The sequence below is a fragment of the Centrocercus urophasianus genome, unplaced genomic scaffold, assembly GCF_019232065.1.
Source record: "Centrocercus urophasianus isolate 14NV4802_14NV808 unplaced genomic scaffold, USGS_Curo_1.0 seq_68, whole genome shotgun sequence".
Classification (NCBI taxonomy): Eukaryota; Metazoa; Chordata; class Aves; order Galliformes; family Phasianidae; genus Centrocercus; species Centrocercus urophasianus.
In genome coordinates this window covers 112563-119526 of record NW_024885288.1, presented here as the reverse complement: position 1 = coordinate 119526, position 6964 = coordinate 112563, and the positions used below count along the sequence as shown (strand labels likewise).

At 49.0% G+C, this 6964-nt stretch overlaps 1 long non-coding RNA gene across 1 annotated transcript; it reads left to right on the top strand.

The window, feature by feature from the left end:
* The first annotated feature begins 231 nt into the window (after positions 1 to 231).
* LOC122170363 lies at positions 232 to 5929 on the top strand. The gene is made up of 3 exons (XR_006171746.1): positions 232 to 306; positions 5018 to 5119; positions 5729 to 5929. It is a non-coding gene; the product is annotated as an uncharacterized LOC122170363 (long non-coding RNA).
* Positions 5930 to 6964: the final 1035 nt, after the last annotated feature.

Sequence of the window (6964 nt, the reverse complement as noted above, 5' to 3'; positions counted from 1 at the left end):
TCACATAGGTATGTCAGAGCTCCACCCTCTGAACCCTTGGCTGTTTGGCTGTGTCTGCAGGGCAGGTTCAGTGGGTGTATGGGAACAGCTGAGTCACAGCTGACCCATGGTTGAGCACCTGGGGAAAGGACCAGTCAGCCCTGGGAGCACAGGTGAAGGCAATTCAGCTGTGGGACAGGAAGGGGTGCAGCCTGGCTGCACCTCTCTTAGGCCTCATTTAAGGGCTGATGCCACTGGGGAAGGATGTCTGGTTGGACAACCCTCCCTTGTAGAGTCTTCCCTGGGAGCCTTGGTCTTCAGTGATGGGTGAATATTTTTCCTTTGAAACACTGTTGTGTCTGTGCTAGTCTCTTTGCTGTGACACTTCTTTATCACTGTGTTAATCTTCATGATTGTAATAGTGGGTCACTGGGGACTACAGCAGCAGTGGACCCTGCTATCTAACTATCAGATTTCTCTGCTGCAGCTCAGTTCTGTGGAAATCTCACAGGCTGCGGGGGGTGCAACCTGGTGCTGCTTTAAGAAACGCTGCAGGTTATTATTGATCTGAATCTTGTTTCACAATGATTGTTTTGCTACTCTGCCATGCTAGTACAATGTGGATCACTATCCCCTTGTCAGAAGAGACGCAGAGTTTTCTACCTGAAGCTACTTTTGGGTGCCTCTCATGTGCTCAGCATGAAGTCTCATGGTCTGCTTGCTCAGTTTTCCCATACAATGCACTGAGCAGCCTAGAGCTGTGGCTGGCTGATGTGCTGCTGAGGTACAGCCACGCACCTACACCTTTACCCTCCTTTTCATCCTGGGTGATGAAGCCCCCATTGACACAGCAGGCTGCTCACAACCACTGTTCCACATGAGGAGCAGGCAAAAGCTGGAGGCTTTCCTCTTCTATTTTGTGCTTCTGGAAGGTAGATCTCACATGCCAACAGGTTTGCCTGTAACTGAAAAGGGGAAAGAGTCACTGAGAAGAGATTAAGACCTCGCTGTTCTGCTTACCTCGGAGGGTCAGAGAAGAAAGAAGAATGTAAATGCTGGGGGCAAGCCCGAGCATCCCTTAGTACTGCTGGCTTCTGTGGTGTTACTGAGGGTATTGTGGTTACCCGGCAGCAGACATTTAGAATTCCCTGGGGAGTTCCACATTTGTGTGACTCTCTCCCAGTCAGATCAACGACGTAAACTGAACCGTCTCCAGGATTACACTTCTAATGTCGTGAGCTCGGCGCCGGGGCTTGGTCGGGCCCGGTCCAGAGCCGCAGAGACCGCTTGGCGGCCGGCCGCGCGCGGCCCGTGTGGGAGCATCCGGGCCTGCAGGGAACCGACGAGGCTCCGCCGAGCGGGCCGGACTCGGCGCGGAAGAAGAGCCCACGAGAAAATTGCGCGCCGCCCCGCTCCGCCCGCCGTGCGCTTGGGGCGGCCTCAGAGTCGCGCCCCTCAGGCCACGCCCCCGTTCGCCGCAGTAGCGCGGCGCCGCGCGGCAGCGGAGCCAACTGGGGAGGAGCTCGGTGCGCTTTAAGAGTCGCGCGCCAGTCACGGCGCGCTGCAGCGGCGGCCGTCGCGTTACCATGGAGACGACGGCCGGACCGGTCGCTATGGAGACGGTGGTGCCCTGGCTGCCGGGCGGACCGCGCCGCGGGGAGGCGCGGAGGCACGCGCTGCTGGTGGTGATCGGGGAGGTCGGCACGGAGCCGGAGCGCGGGGCGCTGCGCGGCGCCCTGGAGAGAGGTGAGGAGCGGTGCCGATGTCCGCCGTCCGTTGCGGCGCTGCCGCGGGGCTTCGCCCTGCGCCCGGAGGGGCGGCGGCGCGCGTGGGGGAACGGGATGCGCGCGGCGAGCGGGAGAGCTCCGTTAGGCGGGGCGGCACCGCGCGGAGCCGAGCGCTGCGGCTCGGGGCGGGCGGGGCACTCTGGAGTGCTGCGGACATTCGGACCGCAAACGTTCGCTATTTTTTTCCTCCCGTTCTGCACATCTTCTCCGGATTCCCACCTTTCTCGTGGGTCCGCGGGTCGGGTCTCGTCCCCGTCTTGCCCAAACTTTGGCTAATTGCGGGCTTCGCCCTGCGGGGCGGCTTACCGCAGTGCGAGGGGCAGCGGCAGCGCGGACTGCGGAGCGCCCCGTGGGACCGCGACCCGCGGGAGGGCGAAGAGCAGCCCGGCTCTGCTGCACGGGGACAGCGCTGTCTCTGCTGTTGTGCTTTCCGTGCCGGGGCCCCGGCGGGGACAGGTCTCTATGTGGAGGAGGTGGTGTTATTTGAAGGGATGGGACCCGCCGGTGGGGCGGAGGCTGCGGCTTCGTGGAGATTTCTAATGGTTCCCAAAGGACGGATTATCGTGACATCAGCGCCTCAAAGGTGGGAGACACGGTGTCCTGTTCTATTAAGCGGTGTCCTACACCTGTAAAAATGAATACCCCCAGAAAGTTTGTACGTGCTTCTCCCTTTTCTCACCCATTTCTAAGATGCATTGGTTTTAAGTACCAGGAAAAATAAATGCATATTTTGCGGCGCAGATTTTAAATGGCACAGCACGTGCCCCGTTCTGCAGTCAGCAGTCTCCCAGACGCCTGTCGAGTCCTGTCAGCTGCAGATGCTTTTGGCCTTAGGGCCGTTTGCACATGGGAAAGCATCCACTCGCAGCAGCTACTTGATGGCAAACAAAACTGGTCCGAAACATTGCATGCTGTACGTCTGGATTTTTATTTATAGATCTGTTTTAAAAATAAAACAGTTTTTTTGTCACCTCTGTTCTTCTCGCTGTTGTGCCCTGCCTGCACAAAGCCTACCGGGACGAGGTTCATGAAGTGTAAATGAATGTATTCCCCTCTCAGGCTGAACCAGGAAGCGCACTTTCCCCACTTTCTTCTTACAGCTTGATTCAGATAAATTGAATAATGCATATCAGACGCTGCAGGAACCTGCTTGTTTCTGCCCTTACTGCTTCTGATGCAGTGTCACTGTATCTGTGAAACACTTGAATACCTATTCTAAAACGATGTCCACAAATACTGGTCTGATTCTTCTGTTCCTTTGTAACTTTTGTCCTGTTCTGAAACAATATTAGAAAGAGTATAAGAAAATACCAAACCTTAAAACCCAATTATCTTGGCAGGAAATTAATGGGGAAAAAAAATTACAAAGGTATAAGGAAAGAGATGGGAAACTGATGAGACCCATGGTACGTTACCCAGCTGTGCATGTGTGAAAAATATGCACATTTGGAAACCTTGTTATGGCATAGTCTGCACTCCTGCATTAGCAGGTAGGATTAATCAGCAAGGACATTGTTCTGGCTGTTGTACAACGGCATAAATTGAAACTGTGACAGGTGGGGATAGGTTAGAAGTGATTTTAGACTACCTGGAGGGGAAAAAAAGACACTGTATAAATTGTGGCAATAATGAGTGAAAAAAGAATTACCTTTTTCCTTGCTCTGAAGGAGTATATCTGTCTGTATTCTGGAGGAAGTAGCAGTGCCTCAAATAGCATCAATTGCTGCAGTAGGACTCGAGAACTCTGACACAGCAGCTCGAGTCAGCAGGATGCGTCCCGCAGCGTGCTGCCATGCTCAGCTCGGGTGGGAGTGCTCACAAGCACTGCATTAAGAGGCGTTGACCACTGATTAAATCCATCGTGCTTTCTAAGGCTGTTTCATAGGAAAACAGTCCTTTAATCCCTTTCCTTCCTGTTGTGTTGTCATTTTGTTGTGTGTTTCACTTGTTCCTATCCTATGCAGTCAAAAAGAAATAGGCGTTCTGTGACAGCGTAAGTGGTGGTAAGTTTCTGGATGTTCAGAGGACTTACTACTTGTTTGTTTTGTGTACCCTGCTGTGAAGCTATTACTCTATGGTTTCAGCTGTCATCAGGGAAAAATCCTAAGACAAACATTTTCTTGAGTTGCTGTGAATTCCTGAGACTACTGAAGTGCAATGCGATGACCTGGTGATTCCATCCTGCATCTGTGGTGAACAAGCTGATACACTCTAGCTTGTAACCTAGAAGATAATGCTTTCCACCAACAGCCTTCAGAAGCTCTTGTGCAACATCAAATCGCTGTGCTGGAGAAACAGAACTGCAGTAACTGGAAACAGTATATGTGAAAACATGCTTCACTCCTAAAAAATAAAAAAATAAAAAAAAATTTTAAAAAGGCAGATATTTGGTCATCTTTTTACGTAAGAGAGGGAACGTCTTCAGAAAATGGTGGAATAACTCTCAACACCGACCTTAAAAATAAACACTAGGGCTGAGATCCTTGTTCTGTTTAACTCTTAGAAGTCTGTGTTAGCGGCCTTCTGCAGCCAGCAGTGTAAGAGGCCAGCACAGTGATTCACAGTGTAATTCCATTATTGTTCATGGCACCACAAGGCAGTATTGCGCCACCAAAGTGCTCCTTATTAGCCTGTGAAGTTCTGATCTGTGGTGTTCGGTGTCGTTCAGAACACAGAGCTGCTAATGCTGAGGTCTGAAGGTGACTTCCCAGCATGGCGTGGTGCCACTTGCTCTGGGAGCAGACGCTGTTTCCTGCTGTGATATGAAAGCGATTAGCTTACAAAGATTATGTAGATTAAAAAACGAACCCAAAGGGTCTCAGTAGGATCAGGGGCTTTGAGGGCGTGATTAGGCAGAGGGAGCTGAGGTCGGGGGGGGTTTGTGACTTGAAGGATGCTCGAGTTCTAAGAGCACAGAAGCTGATGTGTCTGAGCTGTTTAGTAGTTTAACTCGCTTAAGCAAGTTAATAAACTTCTAACTAGAGCAATTTAGCCGTTATCCTTCACAGTTCTTCTGTTTCACTCATGCGAAACCTAGGCTGTAAAAAGAGTTGCTTGATGCATGTACTGCAGGTGTAGGTGTTTTATGGAAGGGAAACAACTTATGGCCCTTTGCTTTTGAAGACTTTTTCTCAGCGTTAACCATCTTCCCTCAGAAGGCCATTGCTGCTTCCCGGATGTCATGTTTACTTTTGTCCCCTCTTTCGGTAGCCACTGTAACGACAGCTCACTGTTCTTTCTCTGTTGGGCAGGAATTCGCTCCTGGAATATTGACCCTCTGTCCTGCGATCTGAATCAGCAGCTGCGACTCTTTGTAACCCGGCATCTGGCCCAGTTTTCTTCAGAAGTCAGAGGTCAGTTTTTTTTACTTTATCAGCATTAACTTTTATCTTTTATTTCATATTTTAAAAGAGGTAGAATAAAGCTGGCTCTGATTTAGAATGACAAATTCATATAATGAGTTATTGTCCAGGATTCTGTATACAAACACTAAAGAAGAAAAACAATCTTAAGGATCTGTTAGATGCAAAGAATTTAACTAAAAATTAGTACTGAGAATAGAAGCATGAGCCTACAGACCTTATGAATACATCTTCCAGATGGGAAAACTGTTCTCTTAGTGGGTAACTGAAAGAAGGAACCTAAACTGAGCGGTCTCTTAGCTTACCTGTTACTCTTCTTAATATGGAGAATGGAAGTCTCCCTCCTTGCAAAGCAGTACAAACATTGATTTTCTATAATACAGAGCATTTTAATAATAATTAAACTTATCAATTAAACTGTAAAGAGCTGAAGATCTGTCTGAATTGGAAGCAACCATGACAGAGGTTATGGTACAAATATGGTCATGGTGCCATATTGGAGAAGAACGTTCACTCAAAATTCTTATCTCAGGGTTGAAGTATCTAGATTAATATTAGCAGCGTGTATCCTCTCACTTGAAACTTTTCTTTTTCCTGCAGAGCAAGGGGTGATAAATGCAATGCCAGACTATAAAGAAGGTCTCAGGAGGGATCCAGGGGATCACAAGCCTGTCAACCAGCTGTAAATTCTGCTGATCAAATCAGTACAATAAAGAACAGAATTAGTGCCCACCTGAGAATAGTCACCACTGTTCCTACAAAGAGAAATCCTGCTTTTCAAGTGTATTGAATTTCAGAATCATTAAGGCTGGAAAAGACCTCTATAATCATCTAGTACAATCATCCATCTGCCACCAGTACTCTCCTCTAAGCCATATCTCCAAGTGCTATATCTTTCCTTTCCTTAAACAGCTGCAGGGACAGTGACTCCACAACTTCTCTGGGCAACCTGCTCCAATGTCTGACTCTTTCTGAGAATAAATTCTTCCTAATGTCTCACCTTGCCACAGCTCCTTTCAGGTAGTTGTAGAGAGCATGCTTTCTGGAGGGGTCAGCAAATGTAGGTAAGTGGTTTAGTCTACCTGTCAAAGTGTTTTGAAAGTCAAAGTTCCTGGAGTCTGTTTAAGGAATCCTATGGGCCATAGACTAAAAAGTAAGGTCTCAGTATGCAGAAGTTAACGAGAGGAACGGGCAGATAGAAGTTGTGATGTAAATAGTCATCTCCCACAGTGGAGGCAGATTGCTGGTTGAGTTCAGCAAGGTCCGTGCTGCATAGCTACGTAAACCTTAGAGGGTGAACACGAGTAATGAGGCAGGTTTGATAACCAGAAGTCATTCAGGGTATTCGTGCTGTATGGGAACTGCAGAGTCGCGGCCTGAACCTCTGATTGATCACCTGAGGCGAGCCATGAGTCCGCCAGAGGAGCACAGGTGAAGGCAATTCAATTCACCTCTGCTGCCGGAAGGGGTGGAGCCAGGCTCCCCCCCTCCTGGACCTATTTAAGAGCTGGCTACCAGAGGGAAAGGATCTTGTGTATGTTTGGTGGCCCTGCTAGGCAGGGGGGCTGGAACTACATGATCCTTGAGGTCCCTTCCAACCCAGGTGATTCTGTGATTGTCTGGAGATCCCTCCTTCTGGTGTTTTGTGGTGAGCCCAGCATAAGGGTAAGCCTTCCGTTTATTCTCTCTTGTTATCATAGTCCACTTCGCTTAACTCTTGTTTATTTTGTGATTGTAACATCTTAATATCCATTGATTATACAAGTGCTGAATCCTGACGGAAGAATTTAAGTTGTCTGAAAGAAGCATTCGTATGTAAAAACAGCTCTGCAAGCC